At 37.8% G+C, this 14,095-nt stretch overlaps 1 protein-coding gene and 1 long non-coding RNA gene across 5 annotated transcripts in view; both read right to left on the bottom strand.

The window, feature by feature from the left end:
- DENND5A (DENN domain containing 5A) overlaps positions 1–14,095 on the bottom strand; it is a 103,040-nt gene that overhangs the window by 88,293 nt on the left and 652 nt on the right. The gene's annotated exons all lie outside the window — the stretch shown is intronic.
- On the bottom strand, positions 2,983–13,923 carry LOC144379443 (uncharacterized). The gene is made up of 2 exons (XR_013442442.1): positions 13,304–13,923; positions 2,983–13,072 (listed from the first exon to the last, which is right to left on the bottom strand). It is a non-coding gene; the product is annotated as an uncharacterized LOC144379443 (long non-coding RNA).

Here is a 14,095-nt window from a genome sequence, read left to right as displayed (position 1 = left end):
TCTGCTCCTTGCTCACACCTGAGGAAATTCAAGACCTACCTTATAGACCCTCTGTAGTAGGTTGAATGGTGGCCCCCCAAAACAATAGGTCTACATCCGAATCCCCAGAACCTGTGAATGTTATCTTATTTGAAAAGGGTCTTTACAGATGTAATCAAACATCTTGTGATGAGAAAATCATGCTGGATTAGCTGAGTGGTCCCTAAATCCAAGTATCCTTGTAAGACAGACACATAGAGAAGACATAGAGGAGAAGGTATGTGAAGATATGAGCAATGTGGCCAAAAGCAAGGAATGGTGACTGGAAGAGGCAATTAATTATTCTCCCCTAGAGCCTCTGTGAGAGGGCAGCCTGCCAATACCTTGATTTTGGACCTCTGGCTTCCAGAACAGTGAGAAAATAAATAAATTATTGTTTTAAGCCACCCAGTTTGTGGTAATTTGTTGCAGCAGTCACAGGAAACAAATACATGTCGCAAATCACATTTCTTTAGCCACCTTATTTCTGTAGCAAACTTACCAGCTCTCCCTAAGCAAAAGAGATCCATAATTACCTTCCAAAGCACCCCAACCTCAGTTCTTCCCACTCCTCCCCCCCAAAAAAAAAATGAGCAAGAGGAGAAATTATAAAGGGACAATTCACAATATAAATACAAAGGATTAGCAAATAGCTCTTTTTAAAATATCTTAGTAGTAAGGAAATACAGATTAAAACATAATGACATCAAAAAATGAAAAATTACTAATATTAGCAAAGATGTAGGGAAAGTGTAACCCTCATGTGTTGATAGTGAGAACATAAGATGGTGCAGCCACTGCAGAAAACAGTTTGGCAGTTCTTGGAAAGGTTATACATAAAGTTACCAAATGACCCAGCCATTCCACTCCTGGGTAGATTCCCAAACAGATGTTCAAACAAAACCTTGCACATGAATGTTCAAAGCAGCATTATTCACAGTAGCCGAAAAGTAGAAACAACCCAAATATCTATAACAGTTGAATGGATAAGCAAAATGTAGTATATCCACACAATGGAATATTATTCAGCCATAAAAAGGAATGAAACTACTAGACTTCATTGTATTGTAAGTATTTATGGTGACAGATGGTAGCTACATTTGCACTTGTGAGCATCACATCATGTATAGAGTTGTCAATCAGTATGTTTTACACCCGAAACTAATGTAACAATGTGTGTCTACTATATACTTCAATAAAGAATAAATAAAAGAATGAAGTACTAATATATGCAACAACTAGGATGAACCTTGAAAACATTAAGTGAAAGAATTCAGACACAAAAGGTCACATATTGCATGATTCCATTTATATGAAATATCCAGAATAAGCAAATCCACGAAGATGGAAAGCAGATTTGTAGTTGCCTGGAGCTGGGGGGGAATGGCAATAAGGAGTGACTGTTTAATAAGTACAGGGTTTCCTCTCAGAGTGATGAAAATGTTATCGAACTACACAATAGTGATGGCTGCACAACATTGTGAAATGTACTAAATGACACTGAACTATACATTTTTAAATGGTTAAAAAGGTAAATTTTATGTTATGTATAATATACCATCCCCACCAAACAATACATAGATATATATATATGAAATTAAATAATGGCAAATTAGGGGTGAGCATAAACTGGTAGAGCACTTTTGAGAAGAAATTTATCACTACGTGTGAAATGTGCTTAAAGATTCATTGAATTTGGCTTAATAATGTCTTATCGATATTTACATTAAAGCAAAAATAAGATACTCAAGATCTGTATAAAGTATTACAGTGTAAAATTATTTATAATAAAAAAGTATAAACCACCCAAGTGCCAAATAATCATTAAAATTTTACAGTTCAGGGGCGCCTGGGTGTCTCAGTCATTAAGCGTCTGCCTTCGGCTCAGGTCATGATCCCAGGGTCCTGGGAACAAGCCCCGCATCGGGTTCCCTGCTCAACAGGAAGCCTGCTTCTCCCTCTCCCACTCCCCCTGCTTGTGTTCCCTCTCTCGCTATCTCTCTCTCTGTCAATAAATAAATAAAATCTTAAAAAAAAAAAAATTTTTACAGTTCAAAAAAAAATTTACAGTTTACCCATACTTTGGAATTAAATAACAATTAAAAGCATATCTATGAAAAATATTAAATGGCATGAGACTATTCAAGACATTTTTAATACCATGGAAAAATTACTGACATATAATAATATATTCAAAAGGCAGTATGTACACAATACATTTATGATCCCAATTTATAAATATATACTAGTGTACATATATATTTTCACTGCAAGTATTTTTGAAGCTTTAATATATTTCCTGACAATCAAAATATTCCTACTACACAATTTCCACAAATCAATGAAAAAAAGATAATTAACACAATGGAAATGCGAGGAAAAGACCTGAACAGGTAATGCATAGAAGAAATATACAAATGTACATGAAGCATATGAAAAGATTCTCAGCCTCAAATAATTACATTCAGATTAAAACAAGATATTTTCTTTCTGGCAGATTGGAAACATTTTAGAAAAGCCCTAACATTTTATTACAGATGTAGAGAAACTGGAATCTTAAACACTGTGTTAAGAGTCTAAACTGTTGAGGAGGAAATTTGACAATATTATTAAAACTTAAGATGTGCACTCCTCAGACTCAACAAAGTCTAGTTTTAGCAATTAACCTTACAGAATGACTCCCATAGTATAAAAACATAGGTATAAGGATATCTGAAAAAAGAAAAATTTGAAATATTCCATAGATCTTTATATTTATGTTGGATATTCTTTTTAAGATGTTATTTATAAATATATTACATGTTAGAATTTGAAAGAAATCCTTTTTACTTTAGCTTGTCTGAATGAGTTTCTGCTACCTGTGATTAACTCTTCACGGGGATCAACAAAATTTTAGGAGAATACTTCATGATACTGAGAAATATTCATTATAGAACATTAAGTGAAAAAAATCAAAACACAAAATTTTACATTTCACTTTATCACAGTATGTAGAAGTATACACACATACACCCACACATAGTAAAAACTGGAAAGAACTGATCTGTGTATACACACATGCATACATACATAAAAATACATTGAGCTGTATACTTAGGATCTGTGTTTAAGTTATATTGCAATAAAAACGTTTAAAAACTAGAAGGAACTACATAAAGACATCAAAATACTAACAGCTTAATTCTGGATAGAAGAATTACGAGTCACTTATTTCTGTACCTTTCTGTAATTTCTAAATTCCCTATAAGAAATGTGTATTTTATAACTCAAAGTTTTATTTTTAGAGAAAAATAACATGATCTTCAAACATGTTTTTTCCAACCCTCAGATTCTATAGTTTATGTACAGGCCCACAGGTGTTTTTGCACATATTAAATGAGCACTGAATTAATCAATGAATAAATCAGAGAGAATATGTTTTTGTTCAGGGTCACACCCAGAGCTAAGCCCTCTGTAGTAAATTTTGCAAGATATAAACTACAAAGCTAGAGAACAGTACTCTTTCCCTCTCCTGAACCCCATATAAGGAACTGCTCTTTTCTGAAGTTAATTGATTTATATGCCTGCCTCCTCAAAAGACTATGAGCTCAAGGACAGCAACTGTATCTCACACATCTATGCAAACAAGTGTCCTATCATCAGGTTGGTCTTTTAGTAAGAGAAAAGTGTGGTAGAGGACTTTGGAGACAGGGAAAACAGGCTTCCAATTCTTACTATATGACCTTGGGCACATTATTTAAATTCTCTGCACTTTAGGTCCCTAATGTGCAAAATGGGGATAATGCCATCTCATACCTGCCACTGAAGTGTATTCAATAAACAATAAACACCTATTAATTTAATTATCATCTATTATAACAGGATGAAATGCTACTCTAACCTCACTTTCTTACCTGTGTTCCCTATAACCTACAGTGTCCTTGTCAGTGGGATGGTGAGCTGAGAGTAGCACAAAAGTAGACAGAACAAAGCTAGCTGGTCCTTATGGAGACCGACACAATGACCTTGGCCTCATTAAATGCACCACACTCATAACCAACTGAGCTAAGCAGCTAACAGAGCAAGATCAGCAGACCAACAATCCTCCACAAAACACTAAACATTCTTCTAGAAGATAAAACCACAAATGATTAAATACCACTTTCCACACAATAGAAATGCAGGGGAAAGAATGTGTTTCATACAGATGTGAAAAAGGAGAAGGCTAGGAGAAGAATATTAAGTAACTACTTAGCAAAGAAAGGAATTAAATACTATTTGGACATACAGAAGCTCAGAGGTAGCAAACTGGAATGGCTGTCAGTTCAGCAGGTGATACTCCTAGATATTTGTTTTGGTTTTTTCCCAATAAGAGATCATGATCCTGAGTCAATAGAACTGGTTAAATAAACTAAAACCAGATTCATACTGGGTATTTACCCCAAAGACACAGATGTAGTGAAAAGGGCCATATGCACCCCAATGTTCATAGCAGCAATGTCCGCAATAGCCAAACTGTGGAAAGAGCTGAGATGCCCTTCAACAGATGAATGGATAAAGAAGATGTGGTCCGTACATACAATGGAATATTACTCCGCCATCAGAAAGGATGAATACCCAACTTTTACATCAACGTGGATGGCACTGGAGATTATGCTAAGTGAAATAAAGTCAAGCAGAGAAAGTCAATTATCATATGGTTTCACTTATTTGTGGAACATAAGGAATAGCATGGAGGACATTAGGAGAAGGAAGGGAAAAATGAAGAGCGGGAAATCGGAGGAAGAGATGAACCATGAGAGACTGGACTCTGAGAAACAAACTGAGGGTGTTAGAGGGGATGGGAGTGGGGGTATGGGTTAGCCTGGTGATGGGTATTAAGGAGGGCACGTACTGCATGGAACTCTGGGTGTTATACGAAAACAATGAAGCGTGGATGACTACATCAAAAACTAATGACGTACTGTATGGTGACTAGCATAACATAATAAAATAAAATTTAAAAAAAAGAAAAAAAAACAGATTCATTAAAAAAATAAAAAGGCAGGTTCATCTGAACTATTATAAAATTTAGTTTTATAGGGGCGCCTGGGTGGTTCAGTGGGTTGAGCGTCCGACTCTTGATTTCAGTTCAGGTCATGACCTCAGGGTCATGGGATGGAGCCCCACATAGGGCTCTGTGCTCAACACGGAGTCTGCTGGAGGTTATCTCCCTCTCCCTCTGCTCCTCCCTTGCTCATATGCTCTCTCTATAAAATAAATATTTTTAAAAATTTAGTTTTATAAATTAAAAATTATAAAACAATTGGAATGCAGTACAGAACACCTCTTCCATCACCATCTTACCTCTAAATCTGACTTTGGCCCTCAACTTTTTGAGTATGGGAAAACAATCAATGCTATTCCTCTCTTCTACAGACCTCCACATTTCATCACTTATTCAGCACTTAGAAAAGTTGTGGAAGCTTGGCTTAAATTCTAAAGGTTAAGTCCTGTGCTTTATATCAGAAACAAAACAAAACAAAACAAAACAAAACATGATTATATACAATTCTTTGAAAATCTGAATAGACAGCCTCTATCATCTCATAATTAATAGAACAAATCTTTATCAGCAACTACTATGTAAAGCACTGTCTTTTAGCAAAGCTAAGAAATTTGTCTAGCTAACTCTGGGAAACAGGAATTTATAACATAACTTTGTAATGTTTTAATTTTTATAATGACCTACAGTTTTTATCATCAGTAAAAGAAAAATTAAGAAAAATTTTAATGGTCATTGTCAAATAAACACTCTGGGAAAAACAAGAAAAGGGACACCTAACTTACATAAAATAAAATCTCTAATTTTCCTCAACAATATAACAATAATCAATACCTATCTTCATAACTAGGCTAAAACAGTGCCAGAAGGCTATCATTCTAAAACTACAGGGGTGACTGGTGGCTTAGTCGGTTAAGCGTCTGCCTTCAGCTTGGGTCATGATCCCAGGGTCCTGAGATCGAGCCCCCGGCATCATGCTCCCTGCTCAGCGAAGAGCCTGCTTCTCCCTCTCCCTCTGCTGCTCCCCAGCTTGTGCTCTCTCTCTCTCTCTCTGTCAAATAAATAAATAAAATCTTTAAAAAATAATAAAAATAAAATAAATAAATAAATAAAACTGCAAAACCAAAGAAAGAAAAGGACATCAGCTGATAACACAACTGAGAAAAGAACCAAGTCCTTTGACATTCCTGTGGAAAGTAATTCTAATGTCTAATAAAAATGCATGTAGGGGCGCCTGGGTGGCTCAGTCATTAAGCGTCTGCCTTCGGCTCAGGTCATGATCCCAGAGTCCTGGGATGGAGCCCCGCATCGGGCTCCCTGCTCAGCAGGAATCCTGCTTCTCCCTCTCACACTCCCTCTGCTTGTGTTCCTGCTCTCGCTATCTCTCTCTGTCAAATAAATAAAATCTTTTTAAATAAATAAATATGCATGTAATTTGTAGTAAACTGGTTTTATCCATTACAAATTGTGGCTTATGATTATCATTTCTAAATCATTTCCTCCTCTGCCTGCTTTTAAAAATCCCGGAAGTTTCTTTGTTGCTTCCCATAATATTTTTTCGTTATACAGAATATGGTAAACCAGAAGTTACAGCCAGCCCCCAAACTACAACCACAAAATATGCAAACTACAGCCTACGCTGAGGGATTTCTGAGGTTAACAGACACAAACCCTTTTTTTTTTTTCAAAGAAAACAAACCTCAGACAAAAAAGCATTAAACATCCTGAAACAGCCACACCAAAAAGGGAGCTTCTTAGAAACAAAACCCTAGTAACTATTTGCTCTAAGAAAGACATTTCCAGAACTGATAAGAGTGGGGTAGACAGGAAAATACATATATAAAATAACAACCAGCCTTAACTACAATTCAGACCATGAGTGACCTGGTTCCTCTCCCAACAGAGCTCCCCTACTGCAATGTGGGTTGGGGACTGAACTAAAAAGGTCACACCAGGGCGCCTGGGTGGCTCAGTCGTTAAGCGTCTGCCTTCGGCTCAGGGTCCAGCCTGCTTCTCGCTCTCCCACTCCCCCTGCTTGTGTTCCTGCTCTCGCTATCTCTCTCTCTGTCAAATAAATAAAATCTTTAAAAAAAAAAAAAGGTCACACCATAGCTCTGCTATTCAATGATTAAGCCATTGCTTCAGTTTTCCCAAATCTATAACTAAAAACAATAATCTCATCAATGGTGTGACAGCAGGCAGAAGATAGACAGTTCTTTCCAATTTGCCAGGTGGCAATGGACAAAAAATTATATTTCAAGTAGGGCTGAAAAAATTTTAAAACTCTTTAAAAGTACACTGCAAAACTATAAAGTCACAAATATTAATCATTACCATCAGTCAAAAGTGATGGAAAGATTATCTCTCATTTCTAGCTCTGACTCTTTAAATATTCTGTGACCAATATTAACGAACACACACTCATATTATGTTTTGCCAACTAGGAATAGTTTAGAAGCCAAGGAATCCCACACTCACAGAGGAATGAAGCTTAACAAAAGGAACCTCCATAAACCTTCTTCTCCCTGCTTGGGACTCTCAGCACTCCATGAAAACTCTATTTTAGACTAACCCAGCTAGTTCCACCTATACAGTAGATCACAGACGGCCTAGCAAAATTCTGACTTGACTTACCCATCACACTAATGAACAAAAAAATATTACTAACCTGGCTACCTTTAACAGGAAACTATGACAGATCCCAAGTATAAAATATTATACTTAAGGTCTCAGATATTAGACCTTAGTATAACATCTGAGAAACCTGATGATCTAAACTATACCTGTTCCCATCTTACTTCCTGGAGTCGTATCTGATCCTCTAGGAGCATACTGAAAATAGCTTGAGAGCTGGCACATGCTCTCATTTTCCACCATGACAGGACTCTGTCACTCATAAACCCAGTCCAGGGGTTCCATATACTCCAAACTAAAATCAGTTACCACAGGACATCTGGAACACAGACATTTGTCCATTATCTGCCTCACTTAGTAACTTTTGAAACTAAATCTAAAAATCTGGCAATGATAGCCTATGTGTAATCACTGAATTCCCTAAGTCACCGATTTCTAAAAAGTTAAGTCTTTCTCCCTTTCACTGGATCCTATGCCATATCCAGCAGGTTCCCTCATGCACACCTAGGTTCCTGAGAGACCGCTAAGACCCCTTGACAGTAATTCATATCCAGGGATGGCAGAGGAATTGAGGAGCCAAGCCAAGTCCAAGAATGCCATCCACCAGAGTTAGCCAGAAAACAAGCTTATAAAAGGATATAGAACTGGAAACAGGCTTGCCAAAGGACACCTTAGGCAAAAAAAAAAACAAAAACTGTTTCTAATCTAGGAGGGAAGGAAGGGCAGAGCAGAGTCTTAAGAGAATTTGGTTTAAGCACCAAACACTGTGATTTAGGATTTCCTCCTAAGAAGAGAGGAGCAAGGCTCCAGTGCCATTCAAGTAAATCCACTTACCTTCAATGTGATCTTCCCTACCTGAGGGAGTACAAAGTGGGGTTCTCTCATGTTTAAGAATATACAGTCTCTCCAATTAAATTTAGCATGTAATTAAAAAATTTTTTTTATTTTTTTAAGTAGGCTCCATAACCAATGTGGGGCTTGAATTCATGACCCCAAGATGGAGAGTTGCATGCTCTATCCACTGAGCCAACCAGGCGCCCCAGCATGTACTTTTAACTGCCTTGGACTGCTCTGTTTTCTGTGTGTTGATCTCTTCTCTTGACTTCTCCTCTGCTCAACTTTAAAACAGGAAATATGTGACCTAACTTAGGAAATCTTCCCCTGATACAGCAACCTTGACCTCTGGAAGTTATCACAGACGCTTGAGGTAAGCTACCAGGATTTGAGTTTTGCTTCAGCTAGGAGTCTAGATTCAGAGCAGAGATGCCTTTATACAATGACCATGAGAGAACCTGCATAAAATTGAAAGACTAGCAGAGGAAAATAAAAATAAAATAAAAATTATCTCATACTGACTCCCTGTTTGAAACTGGCTCATCAAGCTTTTTATAGCCACTTCATCTCTGGAAAGAGATAGCCTCTTTTTTTTCTTTTATATAAGATATCCTTAGCCATCAGGGATATGAAAATCAAAACCACAATGATACATATTCACACCCACTAGGATGCCTATAATCAAAAATAAAGTTAATAAGCGTTAGTGAGGACATGGAGAAAGTGGAACCTTCCTTCATACACTGCTAGTGGGAATGTAAACCGGTATAGTTGTACTGGAAAACAGTCTGGCAATTTCTCAAAAGGTTAAACACAGTTGCCATATGACCCAGCAATTCCACTCCTAGGTATATGCCCAAGAGAAATGCAAAGATATCTCCACACAAAAACATGTACAGGGGCGCCTGGGTGGCTCAGTCGGTTAAGCGTCTGCCTTCAGCTCGGGTCGTGATCCCAAGGTCCTGGGATCGAGCCCCACATCAGGCTCCCTGCTCAGTGGGAAGCCTGCTTCTCCCTCTCCCTCTGCCGCCCCCCTGCTTGTGCTCTCTCACTCTCTCTCTCAAATAAATAAAATCTTAAAAAAAAAACAACCATGTACACAATGTTCACAGCAGCATTATTCATAGTAATCAAAAAGTATAAACAGGGGCGCCTGGGTGGCTCAGTCGTTAAGCATCTGCCTTCGGCTCGGGTCATGATCCCAGGGTCCTGGGATCGAGCCCCGCGTCGGGCTCCCTGCTCGGTGGAGAGACTGCTTCTCCCTCTCCCCCTGCTTGTGTTTCCTCTCTCGCTGTGTCTCTGTCAAATAAATAAATAAAATCTTAAAAAAAGAAAAAAAAAGTATAAACAACCCAATGTCTATCAATTGATGGATAAATAAAATGTGGTATAGTCCTACAACAGAATACTGTTCAGCCATAAAAAGAAATAACATACTGATAAATGCTTTAACATGGATGAACCTTGAAAATGTGCTAAATGAAAAAAGCCAGTCACAAAGACCCTATAGGACTCCATTTTATGAAATGTCCAGAACAAGCAAATCTATAGAGATCAAAAGCAGATTAGTGGTTGCCTAGGGCTGAGGAGAGTTACAGAGTTGGAAGGAAATGGGGAGTGACTGTTAATGGGTATGGGTCTTGGGCAGGGGGGTAATGAATATATTCTAAAATCGACTATACTGATGATTGTACAACTCTGTAAGTATACTAAAAACCACTAAACTGTACACTTTAAATATGTGAATTATATGGTATATGAATTTCATCACAATGAAGTTGTCTATATATAGGTATATATAAGAAAGAGAACATACACATACAAGTGATAAAATAAATGGAGCAGAATGTTAATCAGTGAATCTGGAAAAAGGATGTACTGAAGTTCTTTGTACTATTCATGTCAATGTTCAGTGTGAAATTATATGAAATGAAAAAGCTAAAAAAAATAAGATATCCCTCATGAAAATCACACATAGTATTCTTCTTTAACATGAAACAGAAACCTGCACCAGAAGAACTGCCATAATGTCTGCTCCTGCCCCTGCCAAACAAATATTTTACTTGTCCCCTCTACTCAATGGATTACTGCAAAGCATCACTCCAATAGCAGAAAAGAAGAATGACATATAAGGGAGAAAAATATTCTCCAACCTTCTCATGGCCTCAGTTTCTTCATCTGTAAAATCAGAAGTTTATATAATCTCTTGAACCATGCTTCCACATTTGATATGCCATGAATTTTAGGTTCTAAATTCACTGCTCAATATGGTTAAGGAGGAATATGATCTCACCAGTCCTCTGACTTTCCTAGTCAGTAAGCATTTTTTCTCTCTTCTAACTGATATTAAGAGATGATTTCAGTATATTCTCAGTATTCTAAATAGACTCATACAGTACACTGGCCAGTCTCCTATCTATGGCCCCAAGCCCTTCTCTTCAATTCTTGGCAAGGCCCTCTGCTCAGAACCTGGGAAAACGGGAGTAGTGGATGCATGAACCAAGAATACATCTCAATGCTAGGTGCAGGTCAGTTCAGAGGAACTTAAAAAGATTCCAAAGTAAGAAATAGGTCACAAGTATTCTGGAACCTTAATTCTCAGGCAGAGACAGGGAAAGTTAAACTCAGGAATCCCATCTCACAGTAAGCCTTCTCCTGCAGTCACTGGTGGCGACCACAAGAAGAAAAAGGGGAAACTAAGACACCCAGGACATCCATGCATCAAAGGGGTAAAGAGGGACTGGACTCTACTACCATCTGCCTCCCCACTTAGGATGAGCCAACAGGAATGGAAAACATAAATCAAAGGCAATTCTTACAGATTTGCTTCTCTCTCTGACAAGCTCAAAACGCTAACAAGCAGACACTATTTCCTAAAGTTGGCTAAACTTATAATTCATTCATTGATCACCTCCCCCTCCAACCCAAAATACTTCAACTAACCAGAAAACAATTTTCATACCTTCCTCAGTTCCTTGCACAACAAATAAGCATATGACTTGCCTAAATACTTAAGTCTGAAAGAAAGGGGAAGTGGCAGGGAGAGAATCCTATACAATCCAGTGATTTGAGTTTATATTCAACACAGCAAGCTCTATGCTTATTGTTGCAACATGAGAATGAATCTTAATCCTTCTCCACAAAACTAGAAGGAACAAATAAGTGTCTTTGATTTGCCTGTTCTGGATTCCCTTTGTAAGAGTATAGAAATTATCTGAAGTATAGAACTTAATTTGCATAGAGAGAACTTAGACTCCTCAGTACCTCCCTAAAGACCTGGGTGCAATTCACAATTTCTTATAGTTTCACTTACTATGACATCATCAGTTTGAGAGCTATAAGGCCAGCTATGGAGAGAAAATGCACCCTGGAGAGTCTCAAGACTGACCTGCATAAAGTTATTTGTATTCTGTTTTTATTTTATTCAGATTCCCCCTGGGTAGTCCAGATTCCCCTACCAACTCACCAGAAATGAAATGAAGGCAAAAAAGAAACCCTTCAATCAGAGCCCATTCGAACAAAGGCCACCTACTGAATAAATGGTCTTGGCATTCCACTACTGCAACCACATTTAAAAAGACAGAAAAAATACTCTTTCTTCACACATTTTATACAATTGATTCCCCCTTTCTCTATTCTCCCAATAAGCTTTCACAGGGATATAATTTTAGCTTGCTGAAAAAACAGATAATTAACAGATATTCACTAAAAGAAAAGTAAGATTTTTGAGTGTCTACTTGATGAAATGCTTTTTACTTACATTCCCTTTTTTATAGATGAAGATCCCAGCAGAGTTATCAAACTTGCCCCATAGTCACAGAGATAGCCAACATATTGCAGAGGGTAATATTTAACTGCAAAACCCATGATGTTTAACTGCAAAACCCATGCTCTCACTAACACATCACTTCCCAGCTTCATTCTTATGCTTTACCATTTGCAAACCATTCTCTTTATTTTCTAAAATCAAATTTCTTTTTTTTAAGATTTTATTTATTTGTCAGAGAAAGAGAGACTACAGGCAGGGGGAGTGGCAGGCAGAGGGAGAAGCAGGCTCCCCGCTGAGCAAGGAGCCCGATGTGGGACTTGATCCCAGGACCTTGGGATCATGATCTGAGCCAAAGGCAGACGCTTAACCGACTGAGCCACCCAGGCATCCCTAAAATCAAATTTCTATATAATTTAGTAGACACTCAAAAGCACAGCATAAAAAACAAACAAACAAAAAAAAAACACTTGTGTATTCCACCACTTTAAAGTTTCTTTTACTGGGGAGAACTGTGTTATTTTTAGTCCTTCTCAACATGTTAATGCTTTCTGAAGACCCAACCAGGCAATGTGATGCAGTTTAGTGTAAGAGAAGAGCACTGAACCAAAAGTCAGGCAATTAACTAACAGAATGTAGGCCCTACTGTCCTTCCTGGGGCTCATTTTCCTCTCTGAGGTCTCTTCCAGCTCCAACATTATGAACCGAATTCCAACAACTACATCACAAAGTCACAAATTTAATAAATATGAAACATAGATGAAAAACTAACATCTGTATTATAAGAATTTGAAGACCTAGGTGGCGCCTGGGTGGCTCAGTCGTTAAGCGTCTGCCTTCGGCTCAGGTCATGATCCCAGAGTCCTGGGATCGAGCCCCGCATCGGGCTCCCTGCTCTGTGGGAAGCCTGCTTCTCCCTCTCCCACTCCCCCTGCTTGTGTTCTCTCTCTCGCTGTGTATCTCTCTCTGTCAAATAAATAAACAAAATCTTTAAAAAAAAAAAAAAAAAAAAAAAAGAATTTGAAGACCTAAAAAAGTGATCTTGAAACAATAATGTTGCCCCAACAAAAGGCCTAGTATTAAGAGCATTACTGCTTCATGATTTTTTTTCTCCATCTAGTATTAATTTGAGAAAAGTGTATTTGTTCTGACCTTGTTAAAGGTCACCAATTTATCGTGTTTTTTAAAAGATGGTCTACTGTTGTCATTTGAAGTATGCACCTAAATTTTGTTTCATAAGAAACATTGGAATGTCTCCGGTGACAAAAAACAAAAAACAAAAAAAAAAAAACCCTGTCCTATTATCTCCGAAGCAAGGTAAAATTAGTCAATAGCATAATCACTTTCAGGAAACTTTGGTGAATACATCATGACAAAACACTGGAAAGGAAGATCCCTCATCAAATCAGGATGATATAACAAACCTCCACGCACATGAAACCTGCAAACTGGACACTCCAGACAAAAACTTTTTCAAAACTGTTGCAATTCAAAGGCTCCAATGACAGTGCAGTGGAATTCATGGGGATTTTACAATTATGACATTCTTCTTCAATTCTTGTCAATTTGATCTGGGCCCCATCTTCACTTTCCTACCATATCCCCTTTGAAAGATGACTTGAGAAGCATCACTACCCAACCAAGAATCTCCCCTTTTACTCACGAATGAAGCTGGTCTCCTAACAGCCACCAATTACTTTTCATAAAAAGAGGCATGGCCCCGTGGTACAGGCCCTTTCTGGAACTAAGAGAGTTCTCACCCTTCTTGTTGTGGCTCAAGTTCACTTTATTACTTCATGTCCTATGAAACCAGGGGGCCC

The sequence above is a fragment of the Halichoerus grypus genome, chromosome 11 (genome assembly GCF_964656455.1).
Source record: "Halichoerus grypus chromosome 11, mHalGry1.hap1.1, whole genome shotgun sequence".
Classification (NCBI taxonomy): domain Eukaryota; kingdom Metazoa; phylum Chordata; class Mammalia; order Carnivora; family Phocidae; genus Halichoerus; species Halichoerus grypus.
This window is presented reverse-complemented; position numbering and strand designations above follow the sequence as displayed.